The sequence below is a fragment of the Pelobates fuscus genome, chromosome 3 (assembly GCF_036172605.1).
Source record: "Pelobates fuscus isolate aPelFus1 chromosome 3, aPelFus1.pri, whole genome shotgun sequence".
NCBI classification, from domain to species: Eukaryota; Metazoa; Chordata; class Amphibia; order Anura; family Pelobatidae; genus Pelobates; species Pelobates fuscus.
The window spans coordinates 304,146,107-304,170,080 of record NC_086319.1 but is presented as its reverse complement, the minus strand read 5'-3'; positions in this window follow the sequence as shown (position 1 = coordinate 304,170,080).

Sequence of the window (23,974 nt, the reverse complement as noted above, 5' to 3'; positions counted from 1 at the left end):
GGGTGGTCAGGAGTACACATTTTTGTTCCTGACCCTATAGTGTTCTTTTGATGTCTGATTCTTGATGTCTAATATCCAATTCCTGATGTCTGAATATAGATATTTGACACCTTATTTCTGATTACTTATATTTGACACCTGGTTTCTGATTCCTTATGTTTAACACCTGTTTACTAAATCCTGATACTTGATATATGATTCCTGATATCTGATTCATTATGTTTGATTCCCAAAGTTTACTTCCTCATGTCTGATTCCTGATGCTTAACGCCTGATATCTGACTCCTGACTCTTTACACCTGATATCGGACTCCTAATATCTGACACCTGATATTTGACTCCTGATGTCTAATACAAGGTAGGATTGAGTTTGCGAAGAGTGAGTATGAAGTTCAAGTGGATGATTTATAGAATTTAGGAGGAGGGAGAAGAAAGGATAGTGTTTTGGAGATAAAAGGGAAGGTATAGTTACCTTATTGTACGTTTTCTGTTTCTACCCCACCAATTGTGGCCTTGCAAGACAGGTCTAGGAGATATTGCCATTACAGAAATTGATCACATTAATTGTTCAGATGATGGCACACCTTAAGATCATGATATTAAATGTGAGGGTCTTGAATACCCCAGAGAAACGTACAATCCATAAATGAAATACACAAGTATACTGCTGATGTATGTTTTTTTTTTCAGGAGACTCATTTTGGAGGGATCAGCCCCAACTCTCCGCTCCAAATCTATATCACAGTCATTAAGTTTACTGGAAGGAAATCTCAAGGTGTGGTAATCATCAAATGCATGAGTAATAAATATTGTCTTAACATGACCCACTATATCAATGATCCTCAAGGCAGACCCTTTTTCTGTAAAAGGCCTCATCAACATTATCATTTTAACTTTTACCATCGTATATGCCCCATACATACATTAGGTCCCGTTCATTAAACGTATCCTGAGCAAATTAAATGCATTCTCAGAGAGGATGTTTGTGGTGGAAGGGGATTGGTATCTGGCAATATATCAGATTCTGGATAGTTCATCTAGGGTAAGGTACTCCTATAGAAGACATTACACACCAACCAACTAGTTAACTGTTGGCATACAGCACATCCAACAAATAGGGACTTTACATACTACTTCCTCAAGCCAATAGTCACTCCATTCTAGATATGTGTTTTCTACCCCATAGGTATCTTTACCTATTAAAGGAAGCCTCTACTGGCAACATAACTTGGACCGATCTTGCTCCGGTCTTCCTCCATCTTTCCCTGCATGGGATCTCTTGTCCAAATCCTCAATAGCGATTAAATGAGTCCTTGCTTGACAACCACAAAGTAGAGGCTGATAAAAAAAAAACGATAAGAGAATTATACTTCCCATGCATTTCACTCATATTATCAGAGACTTTATAATTTGCCATGGCCTGCAGTGTCACAAGACTCAGTACTTATTAGTAAATGTATTAGGGCCAACCTTGCCCAGAGCTTACCGTTGAAGAAAGCAGGCCGTTTGAAGGCACCCATCACTGTATCGGAGCACTTAAATCCTGCCTCTCAGGGAAGAGTCCCGGACCTGATGGTCTCATGACTCATTATAGATTGTTCTCCAAACTCTTAGCTCCCAATTTCCTTCACACCTTTAACTCCCCAATCCCCGGGATCACATTGCCACCACTGATGCTACGGGCCTCCATCATGGTCATACCTAAGTTGGGTAATGACCCCACTCAATGTGGAAGTTACCGGCCGATTTCCTTAATTAATATTGACCTAAAACTTTTCACCAAGATGTTTGCTCTTCCCCTCAAGCCCTTATGGCCTAGACTGGTCCACTCTGATCAAGCTGGATTTGTCCTGGTCAGAGAGGCAATGGATAATACCACCAAAATTCTCAACATCATTTATGGGGCAAGACCTATCCTACTCCTGGCTATAGATGCCGAAAAGGTGTTAGACAGAGTGGACTGGTCCTATCTGTTTAATACTTTGGAGGCACTGGGGCTTGGGGCGTGGTTCCAACATTGGGCACATTTACTATACACAGGACCTAAGGCATGTATCAGAGTTAACAGTCAATTCTCCAATGCCTTCTCTATAAGGCCTATCCCTGCTTTTTTTGTGTGCTGGTTATGGACACTCTAGGTTATTCCCAGTTGGTGCACTTTCTATGGAGGGAGATTTTGCACAATTGGGTCAGTCTAAGAGGGAGACTTTTTATAAACAGGTCACATGATGGCATCAAACCCCACCACAACTACATGTATTCTTTCTCAATATAGATAATAGCTGCTGGAGGTGAGATTTAGCTGAAGACACCTTAGAGCATATTTGGTGGTTTTGTTCAGGCATCCAATCATTCTGGAAACAAGTTATAGAGTTTACAAAGCAAATTTTCCCACTCTCTACTACCCTTACTCCTTCTCAAATCCTATTATGGTGGCCTAATTCTTTTTCAGACTATGCTCAACAAAAACTATTATGGTTCATCCTAAATGAGGCCAATGCCTTGATTCCCCTGCAATGGAAACAATCCCAACCTCCAAATAAAAAGCAATGGGTTCATAGGGTCGAGGACACCAGAACCATGGAGTAACTGCACTGGGAAGCAGGGGGTCACACTCAGAAATACACAAACATCTGGAAGCCCTCGTTAGACTATAGACTACAAACACTTGGAACAACTCCAATGCTCCATAAATCCACCGCTTATGTTTATATCAGTAGGAGTAAACTCCTCAATGCCCCTTTATGTTAAATTGAAGCACGAGTGACCTCTTTTAACCCACTCCTACACCACTCTACACACATAACTCTTGTGCTAGATTTTCTTCTGCCACATCCCCTAAGACTCGATCTTCAAGAGACCATCTTCTTACTTCAGTTGGTATTTGTTCATTTTTTTTGTATAAATCTACTATTTTGTTCTTTCCATTGATTTGTTTATGTTGAATCTTAACCTTTCTGATACGCAACAGTTACAATATGCTATATATAATATCTATTACTGCTTTATGTTCACAGTATCCTTTGTAAAGCGACTGATACTTGAGTAATGCTAGAACGGTATCTTTACGTTCTGGATGGTGTATTTGTCTACTCCTCTCTTGCTGATGTAATCTGTTGCATAAATAGCAACTGCAATAAACAGAGATAAAAATGTAATAAGCAACATGACATGCTTTTATGACATGTTCCTGGTGCTTGCAAAAAAAAGAAGATTACATGTAACATAGAAACATAGAATGTGACGGCAGATAAGAACCATTCGGCCCATCTAGTCTGCCCAATTTTATAAATACTTTCATTAGTCCCTGGCCTTATCTTATAGTTAGGATAGCCCTATGCCTAGATAGTAGAGTATAGACTCTACTTTTTTTTTTTTTTTTGCTGTGCTTGAAAATACAAAGACAACCTGCAAGGCCACAACAGCAGTACAGGAGTATACATTGACAATGAAAGACATATAGATAGAGTATATACTATCTAGATTATATAAAGAAAAAGGTAAAACGAGAAAAAGAAATCGCTCTAAATGTGAACTAGAGACCTTCTGTATCACTAAAATATCACAAATCAGCCTATTCCTATATGTGGTGAAAATGGAGCGTGTCTAAGAGAGTACCCGTGGGAGTCCACATCACAGTGTCAAAGCTGAGCACCCCTCCAACATTTGAGATCCACAGACCCGAGAGCACACGTGTACTAGGTCTCTTCCCCATCCGGGGCAGCCAGAGGATCCAGGTGGTGAGTACCGTGGAGGATGAATGATCTTCGGCTGGTGTGGTCAATGCGTGGAGGCTATGCCTCTTGAGGCTCTCAGCCCAGGAGAGTAAATCACAGGATGAGTGAGTGATTGCGATCTTGATTTACCCTGAGGGATCCCACTCGGTCCTCTTGCGGCTTAGCTCTGAGACTCCCTGCTGTTCCCTTAGCTTTCGCCAGAGGTTCCGGAAGATGTCATCCAGACGTTTTAAGACAGGATCCGCTATCTTGGAGAAACAGTAAAGTCGAGAGATGGCTGATATGCAGCTTGTATCGAGAGGTATTGGCAGCAAGTGTAATTCAAACAGCGTCAGTGGAGATAACCCCCACTGGTCTGGGGGAGGGGGGACTCTGCCTCAGCCCTGCCAGTGAAGTCCCTCCGAGGAGTCCAGCCGCAACTCCCGTTTGGGTCCAAACTAGGCCGCACTTCAAGCAAGTCACAAAATGGCAGAACGATCCCAACCAGCAGACAGCAAACGCCTAGAATCTGTGCTGAAGCAATCTTTCTCTACACTCTTACAGTGATCGGTTAGCACATGGAGACAATCTGCATTATCCACTCGCCATATTCTTACAGTACAGTCATGTGATGAGCTGGCAAACAGGGAACCATCTGATTTGGCTGGCCCTGTGTGTCCAATGACTTTAAGTTGAAGCTGTTTTTTGATTCCCATACGTGGATGCGACTGTCATCAGAACAAGTCAGGATTAGGTTACAGTCCAGAGAAATGGCGCAGGAAGTTCACCTAGAGAACTAGAGTGGATTCTTTCTCTGTTTTCCAGCGTGGCTATTGCTGGCTGGAGACTCCTGTGCTGCTGATTCTTTGCTGGAGGGGAGAAGAGTGGGGGCTCCTGTGCTGCTAAGGGAGGGAGGGGGGAGAGTGGGGCTCCTCTGCTGCTGAGGGGTTGGGAAGAGTGGAGATCCTGTGCTGCTGGTGAGGGGGGGAGTTCCTGTGGCTGCTGGTCGTAGAATGGAGGTGGCGAGGGAGTTGTAATCTTGCTCCACTCCCTACTCCCAAGCGCAACCATAACCTATACTTTTATTTGCAACCGTAACATACGAGACCTCTTTAACCCCTTAAGGACGCGGGACGGTTCAGGACCGTCATCGGCATTTTCCCATTGCCGACCGACGACGGTCCTGAACCGTCCTTAATTTAAGATGTACTTACCCGATCGCCGTCATTCCCCCGGCGGCGATCGGCGTTGGTCCCGGTGTGGGGAGACTGCCTGCAGCCCAGACAGTCTCCCCATGGCGAATTAGGACCCCTGTGGCCATGTGATCGCCCAACAGGGCGACCACATGGTCACAATAGGTGTCCTAGTGTCTGCCTGCAGGGGGACTGTCTGTGCTGACAGGCAGTCTCCCTGCTGCTGTAAAATCATTAAAAAAAATTTAAGTTAAAGTCAATGTTAATAAAAAAAATTTTTATTATTATATATGTGTATATATATATATATATATATATGATATATAGACATATATTATACCTATATAATATATGTCTATATATCATATATATAATGTCATGCTAAGTGTATTTTTATATTAATATGTACATATATTAATATAAAAATACACTTATAATTAAATTACACACGTATATATATAATATATATAATAACTATATATATTGTATATATATATTATTATAAAATACAAATAATAAGTAAATTAAATTAAATTAAATTAAAAAAATTAAAAATAATAATAAAAAATTATATCTATACGAAATTTTATTCTAACTGTATTTTGATATTAATATATATATATTTATATCAAAATACACTTAGAATGAAATTGTATATATATCTATGTATATATAAATAAATAAAAAGAATACGAACTATTCATATGTCCATATAAAAAATTACATAAATAATTATATAAATATACACGTAGACTTCAAATATATAAATATGCATATATATTTAAATTCTACGTGCGTATTTATGTAATATTTTTACATAATGAAGTTATTTTATTGATTGCAATTTAAGGGACCTGCCTGCCAACCCAGGCCGAAAGTCCAGAGAATTTAATTTGCTATCACTGTATTTTACCATGTAACGTTCTACGACACCCTAAAACCTGTACATGGGGGGTACTGTTTTACTCGGGAGACTTCGCTGAACACAAATATTAGTGATTCAAAACAGTAAAACATATCACAGCGATGATATTGTCAGTGAAAGTGACTTTTTTTGCATTTTTCACACACAAACAGCACTTTTACTGATGATATAATTGTTGTGATACATTTTCCAGTTTTGAAACACTAATATTTGGGTCAGCAAAGTCTCCTGAGTATAACAGTACCCCCCATGTACAGGTTTTATAGCGTTTTTGAAAGTTACAGGGTCAAATATATGGGTCAAATATTTTTACATTGAAAATGGCCAGGTTGGTTACGTGCCTTTGAGAGCGTATGGTAGCCCAGGAATGAGAATTACCCCCATGATGGCATACCATTTGCAAAAGAAGACAACCCAAGGTATTGCAAATGGGGTATGTCCAGTCTTTTTTAGTAACCACTTAGTCACAAACACTGGCCAAAATTAGCGTTCAATTTATTTTTTTACTTTTTTCACACACAAACAAATATGAACGCTAACTTTGGCCAGTGTTTGCGACTAACTGGCTACTAAAAAAGTCTGGACATACCCCATATTGAATACCCTGGGTTGTCTACTTTAAAAAAAATATGTACATGTGGGGTGTTATTCAGCGATTTATGACAGATAATAGTGTTACAATGTCACTATTGATACATTTTAAAAATGTATGTTTTGAAACCGCAATATCCTACTTGTACTTATAGCCCTATAACATGCAAAAAAATAGCAAAAAGCATGTAAACACTGGGTATTTTTAAACTCAGGACAAAATTTTGAATCTATTTAGCAGTTTTTTTCATTCGCTTTTGTAGACGAATAAAAGATTTTTCACATAAAAGTCAAAAAACATGTATTTTTTTCAATTTTTCATCATATTTTTTCATTTTTTTAAAATTAAATTACATGAGATTATATAAATAATGGTATGTAAAGAAAGCCCCTTTTGTCCTGAAAAAAACAATATATAATTTGTATGGGAACAGTAAATGAGAGAGCGGAAAATTACAGCTAAACACAACACCACAAAAGTGTAAAAAGATGCCTGGTCGCAAATGTACAACATCGCAAAAAAAGTCCGGTCCTTAAGGGGTTAAATTACTTCTCCTAACATATTCTTGCCCCAAGGGAAAGCCATCTTTACTATTTCAACACATTTTATCTGCCCAAAGGCCATGTTACAAAACCATTATTTACCTTGTGTGCATGTAAGTGCTATTTTACCTTTCAGCCCTATTTGCAGCCGTTCGCATGGTTCAGCACGAATCCTTTGTGTAAAGTATAGGTGGCCGCCATTTTGGGACTTTGCACGTGTTCGCAGCCATCTTACGTGCGAACAGCGGTGTTTGCAATCGTCTGAAACTAAAAACGGAGACGAAAACAGATGAACACCGCTGAGACCTCCAGGATAACGTAACTTCGTGCTGGACCTACCGAACGGCCCACCGTTCGGTAGAAAGATTACCCTTTACATGGGGAGTATAGCGAACCACGGGATAACTATGGATGGCAAGGGTTTCGTGGAGTTTTAATGTACGAACGGAGACCGACCGCAAGGCCAAAACTTGTGGAACTATTTTCGGCCAGAAAGTCTGTGCAGTCGGTCAAAACTTTGGAAACCCATAGCTCCCGAACCATTGATCCGAATGGGCTGGTTTTCGGATATGTTGCTCCCCTGAACAAGGTGTACCCCCTGTTTTGGGGGTACATCCAGAACTTGGCTAAAAATATGTACAGCATAATTGGGTTAACTGTTTATCTGAGGGGAGGGGATGTGTGGGTTGTACCATATGTGTGATTGGTGATTTTACGCCTCCCCCTGGGTGTGTTCTTTTTGCATGTAACCACAATAAAAAGCAGGCTGGGCATCCCAGTCCTCAGTTCTTGTTTGACCTTCAAATCGCAGCCTTGACTCGTTTTGTGGGCAGAAGGGTATCCTAGCTGTACTATAGCTAGTGGGATTATTCTACATTTTCAGGACTCATATGGAATACTAAGGAAAGCAGCTTCTCCCCTCTTCAGCAATAGGAATCCAGACTACTAAGCGGTCCAGCTCTCAGCTAGACTGAGGGTAACCGTAACAGGCCATGAAGCCATTTCACTTTCACAAACCCTGCCATTATGTCAACCATTACAAAAAAAAAAAAACATGCTTGAAGCCCCTTTCATTTGTGAATATTGGATATCGTCTTAATGCATCTTGCCAAAGCAAAGTTAAAGATGGCTACTCCCAAAGAGCTAGAGTAAGTCAGGAAATATATTTAGTCTACCTCAATACAAAAAGAAAGCGGCCCGATCCTCCTTTTCCTACAGAGCGCCTCAATTGTGGAACGACCTCCCGCACACTTTTAAATCTTCCCCAAGCCTAAAGTCCTTTAAGAGATCCCTCTCTACATACCTCAAAACAGAATGCACGTGTTATGGTTGATGATATATTTCCTACCTTTTCTATGTTAAATTTTGTATATATTGTGTATTCATATTGTTTTTGTATTTTATTGTACCCTAATGTATCAATGCAATGTTTTGTGTACCCAGGACATACTTGAAAACGAGAGAAATCTCAATGTATCTTTCTTGGTAAAATATTTTATAAATAAATATGAATAATTAAATAATATTTATAAAAGGTACTGGACTCTTCAGCACTGATGGGTTAATATAATCTGCAGTGTATAAATCAGTAGGTGTCCTGTTTGTCTCAGCTGGGGTACACATTATCACCACATTGCATGAATGTGTTGAAAGCACAAGCACATATGCTTTATTTATGACTTCATCAATGAAATTGATCAGCCTCAGCCAACACCTGTATAAAGTGATTGGGAATCAATGTGCCAGACACTGGAGTCTCATTTCCCTCCCTCTTGGGGCCACATTAGTCCCTCTACTGGGAAGCTCAGGCTAATTGTATTCAACAACAGAAAATAAAGTGTATTTATTACTTGGCATTCACACCTGAGCTGGGCAAAGTGGAATTATATCGACAGAGACATTCTTCCTAAAGTTTACAAAGGCAATAAACTTTTTTCTTATTTTGTTTGTAAGTTTGCTTATAAAATAGAAACCAATTAGACTGGGATGTATTCACTAAACCGAGAACAGAACATTTTAAGCTACTGTAGCCAAAACAGGGGGCAATTTGTCTAAAAATGTATTTATCATGTGCTGTGGACGGAATTTTGCAATGACCCTCTCAATTCTTCACAAATCCTAGTTTAGTGCTGTTTAGTTGAAGATCAAATGTTCTGTCGTTTGTTAAATATATGCCTCTTTGAATTATGCAGGACATTTTGGCACTTCACTTAGAAGTAAACAAGCTACCTTGGTCGCTGACGTTCACTTACTTTAACAGCAGTAATTAAAGGAACACTCCAAACTTTATAACCACTACAGCGTGCCATGGTGGTTACGGTACGAGGAGTGCCATACAGATATATCATGTAGCTTAGTTAATCACTAATCAGCTAATTAATCAGCTCTTGTTAGCTAAATGAATGATTAGTAATAAGAGGAATATGCACAGTGTACACTGATCAACCACAATATTAAAACCATTGACAGGTCATGTATTGATTGTATTGGTACAATGGCACCTGTGAAGGGGTGGTATATATTTGGCAGCAAGTGAACAGTCAGTTTTTTACTTTTATGGGTTTCAAGCAGGCCAAATGGGCAAGCAAAAAGATCTGAGTGACTTTGACAAGGGCCAAAGAGAGGCGACTGGGTCAGAACATCTCCAAAATGGCAAATCTTGTGAGGTGTTCCCAGTATATAGTGGTAAGTATCTACCGAAAGTGGTGCAAGGAACCGGTGAAATGGTGTCAGGTTAATGGGCATCCAAGGCTTGTTGATGCACATGGGGAGCGAAGGCTAGCTGTCTGGTCTAATCATACAGTGCTACTGTAGCTCAAATGACTGGAACAAAATAATACTGGCCATGATAGCATGGTGTCAGGACACACATTGCATCACAGTTTGCGGTGTATGGGGCTTCATAGCCACAGGCTAGTCAGAGTGCCCACGACCCTTGTCCATTGCTGAAAATGTCTTCAATTGTAGGTGTGTGGTTTACCGGGGGAAGAGATGCAGGATGCACTATGGGAAGAAGGCAGGCCAGGAGAGGCAGTGTTATGCTCTGGGCAATGTTCTGCTGGGAATCCTTGGGTCCTGGCATTCATTTGTACGTCACTTTGACATGTACCACCTACCTAGAGATTGCTGCATGTACACTCGTACATGGCAATGGTATTTCCTGATGGCAGGGGCAATTTCAGCAGGATAATGCACCCTGACACACTGTAAAAATTGTTCAGGAATGGTTTGAGGAACATAGCAAAGAGTCGAAGGTGTTGCCTTGGCCAAATTCCCCATATCTCAATCCAATTGAGCATTTATCTGTAGGATGTGCTGGAACAACAAATACAATCCATGAAGGCCGCACCTCGCAACTTGCAGGACTTAAAGGACCTACTGCTAATATTGTGGTGCCAGATACCATAGGACATGTTCAGAGGTCTTGTGGAGTCCATGCCTCAATGCATCAGAGCTGTTTTGGCAGCACGAGGGGGACCTAAATGATATTAGGGAGGTGATTTTAATGTTGCGACTGATCAGTGTAAATAAAATAGATTCCTATAACTCAAGCTGCAGAAGCAAGCAAACAATCCATCAAAATAGAAAAAAAAAGGTAACAGTTCTTGAGCAAACAAATTATTGCACCTATTGCTTCTGTTAATGCCAATTTTAATAAAGTTCTTTAAAACAATAAGAAAAAAAGTAAATAAACTGAAACTTTTTCACCAAACTATATGAATTAATAATTTCACATTACATTACATTGACATAATATTTGTTTCTGGAAAATATGTTATTACTAATGTATACAATAGATATATTAAATAAACACAAAGCTTTACACAAGATTAAAGGGATTGTGATATATATTTTGTGGCCTTCAGACTTCCCAAATAATTTTGTGCTGCTTTCTTATCCTAATGTCTCTGTTTTCTACTATTTTTAGTGTTTCTGAGTATAGAAAGCTTCACAAAAATAAAATAAAACCAGAATATTCACAGATACAGTGAGTATAAGAGAAAACAGCTTACTGATCTAAGGATAAATCTGGTGTGACGTAGATTTCACGTTTATCAGTTATTTAATTGTGAATTTTCGCCTTTTTGGGGATCAGCAACAAAAACAGATGGTGAAAGGTTGAACTTGGTGTAATTGAGACACGTGTTTTAAACCAGACAAGTTGGACACACAGAAACAGAGGGCCCTGCCCAATGAGCTTACATGTTTTTTATGACAGTTGCAGGAGAGGAATCAGGGTGCGCGGATGGAAAGCTGTTAACAGTTTAACTGATATGCTTTCCTGTGAAGTGGGACTTCAATAATTTTTTGAAGGAATGGAGACTGGGTGAAAGTCTAACGGAGAAGGGAGTTCTACAGGAATAGAGCAGCCCTAGATAAATTTTGAAGGAGAGCCTCAGAGGTGGGAGTACGGACAGAGGATAGTCGTAGGGCTTTGGCAGAGTGTAGGGGTCTAGACGGGACAGACTTTATTAGTATTAGGAATGATAGGTTGGTTGTAGCAGCAGGGGAGGGCTGGCAGCCTTAGGCCTGGGGGCAAACCAGTCAAGTGGCCCATTGCGCCACCAAATCAGTTCACCATCCATGCCCACCTTTTTCTGGTTTTATAACGGATATTGATGTTATGCTAATCAGTAGCTCTTTGCCATACCCGCTCCTTCACGGCTCTGACTTTCAATGTTGTCAGAGCACAGGCTGAGAATCTCTGAGCCTGTGCTCTGACTCACTAACTGAGTGCCGGAACCACGAGGGAGAGGATATGATCTGACTGCACCTACTGCTGGTGCGCACCAGTGGACCACCAGCGAATCGTTTAAATTAAATATGCTGGTGTACCCAACTTGTGAGCTGTGTTGGCCGCCGGGTGCCTCTGTTGTCATGGCACCCTGCGTGACCGCACAGCTTGCCCACCCCAACGGCTGGCCCTGCTGACACACACTGACGTTACTACTTAGACATCCCTCAATATTAATACAGACATCAGAGTAAACACCAATAAACTGTGGAAACAGAGCTGATCCCCCCAAATTTATAAAGGTTTGCTTAGAGGATTTATTCAAGATTAAATCATGCCTCCTCCTCTCTCTCCCCCATGCGCTGCTCTGTAGGCTGGGAGGAAGTGAAGAGTAATCACAGTCTCCCAGCACAACGCCACCTGTGGCTGCATGGGGAACAGCTGTTTAATGTAATGCTTGCAGGACGGCCAGCTGCCGCAGAACCTCTTTGTTTCCGTCTCTGCAAAGGGCTCCAGGCACTGCTTGTTGTGAGTGTGAGCCACTGTAAATTAGGGGCAGAGGGCACTTGCACTGCGGTCAAGATGGGTCTGGGCAGGAGGAGAGTGCAGTGCAATCAGTGCACTCCCCTCCTGTGGGTCACCAGTAGACTGGTGCACCTGCCCAGGATCAGAGCCGGTGCAAGGATTTTTGCCACCCTAGACAAAATATTAATTTGCTGCCCCCCCCATGTGACATCACAATGCCCCACCCATATGATCTGCCATATGAACTAACGCCAGTGCTGCACACAGTGTGTGTTTACATTAAAAAGGCTGCAGGGACCAGCTATAGACACCAGAACCACTTCATTAAGCTATAGTGTCCCTTTAATGTGAGGTAAATTATAGATTAGTGTCACTAATAATATACTAGATTGCCTACTTACAATTAGATGAGGATGATGATGGGCTGCAGTTTGGCGCCACTGGTCTGGTGTAGAACAGGACCTCTGGAGGCTGTTTGCAACTGTGGTCACAAAATTCAACGTTCTGGGAGAATTGGAAGCAGCTCCATTTTTTGGGGGCCTCTTACACAGCTCAAGGTTTGGGCCCCAGTGCCACTTATATGTTCCACCCACCAATGAGTTCGCTCACAGGAAGCGGAGTGTGTAGGGGATGTGTTATGAGTTATTGTAGAGGATCTAATATGTGTGCTTATGGTATGTAGTGTATAGGGATACCAGTTTGTGCAGGTGATGCAGTGTGTTTGTGTGTAGTGGAAGCAGTGTGTATTTGTGTGTAAGGGATGTATTATGTGTTTCTGGTTGTGTGTAAGGGATGCATTGTATGAATCTGTGTTTGTATGCATAAGGGATGCAAGGTGTGTGTCTGTATGTGTGTGCATTGAGTGTAAGAGATGCATTGTGTTTCTGTGTGTATGTAAGAAAAACAGTGTGTGTGTTTGCATGTGTGTGTAAGGGATTGCATTGTATGTTTCTGTGTATGTGTGCAAATTATGCATTGTCTTTGTGTGTAAGGGTTGCATTGTGTATGTGTGTAATGGATGCATTGTGTGTTTATCTGTGTGTAAGGGAAGCATGTTGTGTTTCTGTGTATGTATAGGGATGCATTGTGTGTTTCTGTGTATGTATAGGGATGCATTGTGTGTGTGTGTTTGCGCGTAGTGTGAAAGAGCTCCCTGTCTTGCCCCCTGTCCTATAGAGCTGTCCCTTCTGTCCCTTAGAGCTCTCCCCTGCCCCTTAGTGGTCTCTCCTCTCCCCCACCCTCCCTGTGCTCTTCTCCACCCTCCCTGTGTTCTTCTCACTCCTCCCTCTGTGTGTTCTCCTCACCCCCCTGTGTTCTTCTTACCCCCCCTCCTCCCTGTGTTCTTCTTACTTCCCCCCTTGTTCTTCTTACCCCCTTCTTATTACCCCCCTTCTTCTTACCCCCTTCTTCTTACCCCCCTCTAATTCTTCTTACTCCCCCCTTCTTCTTCTTAACCCTCCTACTTCTTCTTACTCCCCCTTCTTCTGACCCCCTCTTCTTCTTCTTACCCCCACTTCTTCTTCTTAACCCCTTCTTCTTACCCCATTCTTCTTCTTACCCCCTTCTTCTTCTTACCCCCTTCTTCTTCTTACACCCCCCTTATTCTTCTTACTCCCCCCTTTTCTTTTTACTCCCCCTTCTTCTTCTTACTCCCTTCTTCTAATTACTCCCCACTCTTGTTCTTCTTACTCCCCACTCTTTTTCTTACTCCCCCCTTCTTCTTACCCCCTCTTTTTCTTATCTCCCCTCCTTCTTACTTCCCCCTCCTTCTTACTTCCCCCTTCTTCTTACTCCCCCCTCTTCTTACTCCTTCTTCGTCTTACTCTCCACTCTTCTTCTTCTTACTCCCCCCTCTTTTTCTTACTCCCTCATCTTCTTCTTACTCCCCCTCTTTTTCGTACTCCCTCATCTTCTTCTTCTTACTCCCCCCTCTTTTTCTTACTCCCCCCTTCTTCTTCTTCTTAACCCCCTCTTTTTCATTTCCCCCCGCCTTCTTACTCCCCCTCCCCCTCTTCTTACTCCCCCCTCTTCTTCCCCCTCTTTTTCTTTTCTCCCCTCCTTCTCACACTCCCCCCTCCCCTCTTCTTACTCCCCCCTCTTATTATCTCCCCTCCCCTCTTCTTACTCCCCCCTCGCCTCTTCTTACTCCCCCTTCTTCTTACTCTCCCCCCTTACTCCCCTCTTACTCCCCCTCCCTTCTTCTTACCCCCCTCCCTTTTTCCTACTCCCCCTCCCCTCTTCTTACTCTCCCCCCTCCCCTCTTCTTACTCTCCCCCTCCCCTCTTCTTACTCTCCCCCCTCCCCTCTTCTTACTCTCCCCCCTCCCCTCTTCTTACTCTCCCCCCCTCCCCTCTTCTTACTCTCCCCCCCTTTCTTCTTACCCCCTCCCCTGTAGCGTGGCCGAGCTTCTTTCCGGTCCGCGGTGCCCGGCCGGAGTGATAGGAAGGTGCACGCTCAGTGTGCACTTCCTGTCAGTCCGGCCGGTTACAGGAAACAGAAACTCCGCGCGGAACAGGAGTTTCTGTTTCCTGTAACCGGCCGGACTGACAGGAAGTGCACACTCAGTGTGCACCTTCCTATCACTCCGGCCGGGCACCGTGGACTGGAGAGAAGCTCGGCCACGCTACAGGGGAGGGGAGGGAGGGAAAAGCAGCTGCAGCTGTCTGAGTGCTCTTTATATAGCGCTCAGCCACCTGCAGCATTTAAAGGGCCGGTCCTAAAAGAATTTCGGGCGGCCTGGGGGGCAATTGCCCCTGTGTAGCAGCATTATGTAGAGATTTATAGGCAAGTACCAGAATTCTAAATTCAGCCCTATATCTTAGTCTCATAGGGACTCCAATGAAGGGACAGACAGAGGGGGGGGATGTGGGTGGACAGGAAGACTGTAACAGGGCAAGTTGGCAGCACCTAAGACCACTGAGAAGCGGATTGCAGTAGTCAAGGCGAGAGAAAACTGCGGCATGTACCAGCACGTTGGCGGCATCTGATGTTAAATAGGAATGAATGCGCACTGTTTTTTTGATGGAGGCAGCAGGATTTAGTGATTGACTGGACATGAGGCGGGGAGAAGGAGAGGTCGGAGTCAAAGAGAACACCTAGGCAGTGACCCTCCGAGGTAGTGCTGATGGACGCGGCACTGAGTTGGAGGGAGGCAGACACGGGAGTAGCAACACTTGAGGGAGGAAAGAAAATGAAATATGCCAGAGGAGAGGGAGAGATTGAACTTTTTAGTGAGAGGCAGAGTATGTGAAGGAGAAAGAGTGCGGATGAGATACAAGGGAATAGGAGGAAACAGGTGGTGGGGCAGTAGGACCGGAGCAGAGCAAAAAACTCTTAACAGTGTAATTATGTAACATTTCCGTAATGATCAGTTAATTATTAGTTCTTACATTCAGTCACTCCTTCTAAAATTATGCTCTATTTCAGCAATTAGAATTTGAAGGATGCATATGTCAATTTCATCAAGAAAACAAGTAGTGAATGTATTGAACATAGGTGCCCCCCCTATTGCTCCACACAATGAACCTCTAATTCCCCATAAATGTTCTTACTTGCCACTGCCAAAAAAAAACTCTGCTCACCATCTCCCTGCCAATGTAAGACTGCCACATTTCTCTGACAATTAACCCTCTGCCCAAATGTCGTGCCCAAATATAATTTGTTTTTAAATTTTGCCACATTTGCCTGCCAACTAACCATCTCCCTTCCCAATTTAGTTTGGCACTTTATGCTGCCAATTAACATCCCCCCCCCCCCTTCCAAAAGGTGGCCACACTCCTCTTCCAATTAACCTCTTCCTTACCCCAAATATACTATCTTCTTATCCTTGCTATTCACACACAGCGGGAGGACTTTATTTTGGCTCCTAAATTGCTGTCATATTTCTGCTTTCACCGCCTGGCAGATCTCTCCTGGCCTGACTGAAGGGATCCAACTGGTGGCTTAGTAGGGCACTTGCCAGTGATACACACACACCACCAGACAATTTCCATGCAGTACACAAACACCCTCCATGATATTTACACACACATCTTGTATTTCACAGCCCCTTAATGCAGTGGACACACCACATGTTCAACATTTTGCAGACAAGTGAAATGAATTTGATAAATTAAAGTACCAAGATAGGAAACAGCTCTTACCACCCACCACAGGGGAGGACTCCTTCCTATGCTGCAGACCCAAGGCCACAACCAGAGCTGGCTAAAGAAGTTGCTTCCTTCATCATCCACGATGAGGTCAGCACCCATTCTGGAGAGAGACGAGGCAGGGCTTGATGATGCAGCAACTGACTCAGAATTACATATGCTCATGGAACCTCAGCAAATAGTTATAAAAAAAAACCTGGGTGTTTGCTCACCTCAGGTTGCCGCTGCTGAGGCTCTTAGTGCTCTCCTCTGATGGGTGGCCAAGAATGGGCCTCTAAATTCTGTTGGAACCTGGTGCCATTGCACTTGCAGTGGTTCTGCCTCTGATAAGAACTGACAAGGATGCTGGCAGGGTTATTCACTGAAGTGTGAATTGTCAGGATTTAAAAATCATTTCAAAGTGAATTCCAGAATTTAGGCTAAAATAACTGAATTGGAAAATGTCTCAAAGTTATTTTTGTTTTTAGTTACTTTGGCCTAAAACTTGTAATTCAGTTTAAATTCACTTTTGGATTCCTGACAATTAACATTTCAGTGGATAAAGTTGTGTGATTTACACTGTTACATTTATAGCTTGAAAATTAAAGCTATGAAGTGTTTTTTTTTGTTTTTTTTTTTAAGTGGAAGTTGTTACTAGAATTAGTTCAGAAAAGATGGCAAATTTTCTGTACATCTGTGAGCAAGATAGAATTTTATGTAATCTCTTACAGCTATGACTGATTGAATAGTAACAGCTTTTAGATTTTTCTATTTCAGATTGATCTCTGTTCCTGTGGATGTGGGCAGACTCCCACTACTGGAATAGGAGTTGAGACCTTGTAACTTTTTTTCAATTATTTAGGATGAAGCGAATGAAAAATAAAGTAGTTCATTACATTCAGATCCGTTAAGATATTTTTAGTCACAAAAGAACATAGTTTACGAAATTTCTGATCCTGCAGAGACATCTAGTGTTCAACAAAAGAAGCATAATTTACTAATTTGCAAGTTCATTAGGTTACAATGAAAATTATATTGAAATTTACTAAAGATGTACTCTACCACCCTTCCAAGTTGCATGCATAATAAAACTTAAAATGGCACTCTAAAAACCATAACCACTATAATCCCATGTAGAGGTTATGATGCCTGCATGACCCTAGCATCATCACCTTGTTCTTTGCCACTAAAAGTTGATTACTTTTCACTGTGAATAAAATCAATAGAGAGTAAAAAATATATATCAATATTTAATAATTATATAATATATAAATATAGATTTTTACTTCACCTCTTTTCCCTGTATTGATTATTGTTTCTCACTTGATCCATGAACCAAAAGGTGATAAGAAATGCACAGTGCACCTATCAGTGTACTGCAAATCATATAAATATAATGATTTACTGAATATTTTTCCATGGGCAATATTTAACCAAACCGTTATATAAAAGTATCAAAGATCTCAAATAAAATTTACAATTTCAGGAAAAAAGTATTCCACTGAACCAAACTTTCCCACCATGCACAAGTCTTAATAGATGTATCTCATGGTTCACCAGAGTAACTAGTGCCCACAATTTTTTTTAAAATGTTACATCTCATTACACTCATCAACCACAACATTAAAACAACCTGCCTAATATCACGTAGGTCCCCCTTGTGATTTCAAAACAGCTGTGATGTATCAAGGCATGGGCTGCACAAGACCTCTGAATGTGTCCTGTGGTATCTGGCGCCAAGACATCAGCAGTAGATTTTTTAAGTCCAGCAAGGTAAGAGGTGGGGCCTCTATGGATCGGACTTGTTCCAGCACATCCCACAGATGTTTAATCGGCTTGAGATCTGGGGAATCTAGAGGCCAAGGTAACAACTTGGACAATTTGTTCTTCACACCATTCCTGAACAATTTTTGCTGGTGGCATCCTGCTGAAAGAGGCCCCTGCCATCAGCAAACAAATTTGTGTACACGATCGGCAACAATCTCTACATAGGTGGTATGTGTCAAGGTAACATGCACATCAATGCCAGAACTCAAGGTTTCCCAGCAGAAATTTGCCCAGAGCATAACACTGCCTCCACAGATCACCCATCAATTAGCACTCCTCATAGAGATGCATTAAGTCAATGCATCTCTATGGAAAACTTTCAGCATCTCCATGTACAATGTGGAGACGTTGAGTGCCAGTGCTGGTGCAAGGATTTTTGGCTACACAGGCGAATATGCATTTTGTCCCCCCCTCCCCATTCTCCTTAAAAAAAAAAGCATCTTTACCTGTGTCTATCGTACCCCCCTCTTTGTTTTGAATATTTTTATTGGTTTCACAACATTTATGCAGTCAGCGATCTTGTTCGTGATAAAACAGTTATCTGCCCATGCAGGGGCGGTAGTTATCATATATAAGCAGGTTTGCATTATGTCACCTACGCAGAGGCATTGTTATAGCACAGTTTACCTTGTTTATTTGTTTGCTTTTGTGTAGAGTATGTTTATTGGGTTTACTATATATAGTGTGGACGTATTAGTGGTTGTGCGGGTAGGTGTCTGCGCAGAGGCTTATTTATCTACACATGTGCAGATATACATGTCATTGCCTGCGCAGAGGCGTTTTAGTCCAGTTGTTTGAGTTATATCATTCAATATCACAATTGGATGCCCATGCTATGTAACTTTTGCCATGGTGATGGTCTGACTCTGTGTTTATACCATCTTTTGTGGTTTTAAGCGACTGTACCTGTGTATATGTTGGGAGAGGCCTACTGCGTGGTAGTTTTGGGTGATGCGTTATGTTTGTCGGTTTGGTGGCTGGTGCATCTAGGTTTTGGTGGTTGTTTGGTAGTTTTGTCTGAGCTAGGTTATGTGTTACGTGTCCGTGTGTATATGTGTGTTGTGTGTGTATGTGGAGTATCGGGTGGCTGCGGCAGTGCCTCCGGAGCGGTTTTTCCACTCTTGCGTCACTCTCCTGGGCTTCGCGCTGTGTCGTGTTCATGTAGTTTGTCTGGCTTGTGGGCTCTGTTATATACTGTACTGTTTCGGCCATCTTGTGTCGAGACGTCTGTGTTCCGTCGTTGTATGTCCCTGCTTTGTGGTTTGTGTAGTCTGTTGCTATGTGTAGTGTGTCCTTGCGTGTGTCTGCGGGAGGATTGCAGAGTCCGTGTCGTGGTGTGTTCCTCGGCGTGGCTCGACAGTGGCGTCATCTGCGGTTCGGTGTCTTGTTTGGACCTTTCTTGTCTCGGTGCATTTAGTCGTTTTCATATGCGCGCCCTAAGGTCGGTGGGTCGGGGTTTTGGTCCGGGGTGTAGTTGTATGTAGTTTTAGGTCGTCGGTCATGTCTCGGGTGGGGGCCTTGCCCCGGGCCGTCGCTGCCTCTGAGTGTGGTCTTAGTGGGTGTGTGGCATGTGTGTTTCGGCTATCTCCAGTGTCTGCTTGGTGTAATATTGTGGACGGGTTAGGGATGGGGTGAGGAGGGTTAGGTGGTAAGCGTCCTTGCCCCCCGTCGTCGGCCCGGCCCACCATGCCTTGTCGCCTCTGGCTCGTCCGCCCGGGTTCTTTGTCCTCCTTTTCACCGGTCTCTGACTATTGCGTGGCCAGATGGCGTCTGAAGGAATCGGATGTGGTTAGTCTTATCCAGTGGAACCAGCGTTTGATGTAGCGTTCCCTGTGGTTTGGTGCATTTGCTTTCAGATCCTCGAACGTCCATGTTATCGGGGGTATGTTGGTCTGCTTCCAGTAGATGGGGATGGTCGCCTTGGCTGCGTTTAGGAGTCGGGGGATGACTGATCTCAAGTATGATTGTGTCGTCATGATGGTGTGATGGAGAAGGAAGGTGGCTGGGGACCTTGGTAAAAGCTCGTCTGTGACCTTGTGTGTTATTTTCCGGATCTTTTCCCAAAATGGTCGGATTCGGGTACATGTCCACCATACATGTAGAAATGTGCCGGTTTCTGCCCCGCACCTCCAGCATGTGTCTTGGATTTCTGGGTTCCTGGCGTGGAGCGCCGTCGGTGTCAGATACCACCTAGTAAATATCTTGTACGAATTTTCTTGCAGGCGAGCCGAGCTCTGTGTTTTTTGTATCAGGGTGATGCTTTTGTCCCAGTCTGCGTCCATCATGGTTTCATCCAGGTCTTCTTCCCAGTTTCTGATGCATGGGGGTGCTAACAGGTATCTGCTCGTGGCTAGGGTGTTGTATATCTGCGAGATGGCTCGGGGTGGGTCTGTGCCTTGCGTGCAGAGGTGTTCAAACTGTGTTAGGTCTCTCAATAGGGAGGGTGCTTGTGGGATGGATCTGGAATATTTGGAGATCTGCACTCTTGCGAGAGCGTGTGCGAATGTGTGTGGTCTGCCCGGGAAGAGGTTGTCCATTTGTCGGATGGCAAAGGGGCATTGAAGGACATCCTTCATGCGGGGTATCGTTTTGTGTCCTGCAGGGCTCGGCGAGGGGCCGTAGTCCCCTGATGGGTAGTCCGGGTTGTGCCTGAGGGGCAGGAGTGGGCTTGGGTTTGTTGTCAAATATTGTTTCGTGCCCTGTCTATGCCAGACCTGCATGGTCACCGCCACGAACGGGTTGGTAACTTGTTTGCGTCTGTATGCTGCCTTGGTGATCCAAGGTAGGGTTCTGAGGTCGCAGTTGGTTGTGTCCGCTTCCAGTTGGGTCCATGGTTTGGTGCCAGCGGCCGTCGACCAGCTGATGATTCTGGTGAGGTGTGCAGCGTTGTAGTATTTTTCGAAGTCTGGGAGCGCTAGACCTCCTCTGAGTTTGGGCAGGGTCAATTGGGCATGTGCTAACCGTGGGGATTTACCCTTCCATATGAAGGTGCGGACCTCTGTCTTGAGTGTCGAGAAGAACGTTTTCGGGGCGATTATTGGCACCGTTTGGAATATAAAGAGTAGTTTCGACAATAGTGTAATTTTGACTGCGTTTACTCTTCCCAGCCATGATATATAGTAGGGGCTCCATCTGTGTAGTTCCTCCGTTGCTTTTTTCAGCATTGGGAGGTAATTATGCGTGTAGAGGTCTGTCGGGTTTGGTGTGAGCCAGACCCCCAGGTACCTCATGCGGTGGTCACACCAGCGGTATGGGTGATGTCTCTGGATCATTTGTTTGGTTGTGGGGCTTAAGGATATGTTCAGGATCTCTGACTTTGTGTAGTTGATCCGGAGGTTTGAGACTCGGCCATATATGTCGAATTCCGTTTGTATTGCTCATAGGGAAATGTCTGGATCTGTAACTACGAACAGCATATCGTCCGCATATGCCAGGGTCTTGTGGTGTGTGTTTCCAACTGTCAGCCCTCGGATGTCTACGTTTTGTCGGATCCTGTTCAGGAAGGGCTCTAGCGTCAGCGCGAATAGTATGGGGGAGAGAGGGCATCCCTGTCTGGTTCCGTTATGGATCTGGAACGGGTCTGTCAGCACGCCGTTAATCCGGATTCACGCCGTTGGGTTGGTGTACAGTGCTGTCCCCCAGGTAAGGTATTTTGGTCCAACGCCGAGGGAGCGGAGAGTTTCGAACATCAGGTCTTAGTCCACCCTGTCGAATGCCTTCTCCGCATCTGTGGACAGGAGTAGGACTGGAGACTTCTGGCATGTGCTATGAGGTTCAGGGCTCGTATGGTATTATCCCTCACTTCCCTGCCAGGGATGAATCCCGTTTGATCCAGGTGGATTGTAGCGGGTAGTAATGGTGCCAGGCGCGACACCAGGATGCTCGCCAGGAGTTTGAGATCCGTGTTCAATACGGAGATCGGGCGGTGTCCCGAGCATTGTGTCTGATCCTTACCCTCCTTCGGGAGGAGGGTGATGTTTGCCGAGGAGAATTGGGCTGTTGGCGTGGCTCCGTCCCGGATGCAGTTCAGGGCTTCTAGGAGTTTTGGCTGGATGTCTTGTGCGAACGTCTTGTAGTATTGAAGGGGTAGGCCGTCTGGCCCTGGTGCCCTGCCGGTTTTCGCTTTTTTGAAAGAGTGTGCCAGTTCTTGTGGTGTGATAGTTTCCTCTAATGCTTCCTGGTCGACCTCCTCAATTCCTGGGATGTTCGTCGTGTCCAGATACCTTCGGATGTCGTCGACTCTTTGAGTCCGTGATGCCTCCGGTGTGGTTCAGTGGAGCCCATATATCCTGATAATAGGCGTGGAATGCTGATGATATCTGGTCTGGTAGGTGTCTGTGTCGTTGTTGTGCGTCCTTGATTTTCGGGATATATAGTTGGGATCTGCGTTGCTTTAGGAGGTTTGCCAGTAATCTCCCGCATTTGTCCCCGTGTTCATGTATCACGTGCCTGTAATGTTGGTATGAGCGTTGGATCGCGCGGTTGAGATGTGTGGTGAGTTGGGTGCGTTTGGCCAACAGGTCCCTGAGGACTGACGCATCCAGAGTGCGTTTGTGTCTGGCTAACAAGGTCGTGATTTCTTTGCTGAGTTCGTGTATCTCTTGCGTTGCCATCCGCTTGCAGGTCAGCAGAGTGCAATGATTTGACCTCGCAACACCGTCTTGTGTGCTTCCCAACAGGTCAGTGAGGTCACGTCGTCTGTCTCGTTGTCCTTGAAGTATTCCTGTATATATTGACTGATTTGGTCCGTTACTATTGCGTCGGAGAGAATTGATTCGTTCAGACACCATGACATCTGTCTGGGCCTGAATAGTGGTGATTTCATCCGTATGCGGATCGAAAAGTGGTCTGACCATGTCATTGGTAGTATTTCCACGTTGTTGATTAGGGTCAGGTTGTGGTGCGTTACTAGGAAGTAATCCAGTCTCGTGTATGTTGCGTGAGTTGTTGAGTAGAACGTGTAGTCCCGGGCCGAAGGGTGCAGAGCTCTCCAGCAGTCTGCCAGCTGTTGGTGGTGTAGGAGGCGGAGCGTGTTAGCGTATCTGTTGAGTGGTGTATTCCCATGTGTGGATGTCGAGTCCTGGTCTGGGTGTAGCGCCAGGTTGAGGTCTCCCCCTATGATTAGGGTGCCTTCTGCAAATTTCATCAGGGTGTTGAGTGTGGTTCGCAAGAAGTGGTGTTGTTTCGTGTTCGGGGCATATATGTTGGCGAATGTGTATGTTTGGTCGAGTATCGTGCCTTTCGTAAAGATGTACCTGCCCTGTTTGCTTCTTAGGGTTGCTAGTTCCGTGTATGGGACTCTTCTTGAGAATAGGATGCAGACTCCCTGTGTGTGTCTATCCGGATTGTGGCTGAAAAATCCTGTGTAGAAGTTGCGGTCCTTCAGGGTCGGCGCCCTGCCTTCTTGGAAGTGTGTTTCCTGCAGGAATGCCACTGACGTCTTGTAGTGTTTCAGGTCCCGCAGGAGTCTCGAGCGTTTCTCCTTGACATTGAGGCCACGGACATTGTAGGTGACTATACAGAGGTCCTCCCGGGTGAGTCCGCTGGGTCCCGTGGCCGGCATCGTCCGGGCCGCATGAAGGGACGGCTGGGTGTGGGAGGAAAGGTATAGTGAGGGCGTGTATGTGTGTGTGGGGTGACGCAGACGAGTGTGTGGCTAGGCTCCGGTCAAGTCTGTGTAGGTATGTGTGGTTCGAATAGTCTTTATGGTTATGTTGGATAATAGACAAATGTCCCGGTGTGTCGACCAGTTGATCCCACCCAGTGGTGGGCCTGTGGTGATTCCGGGAGTG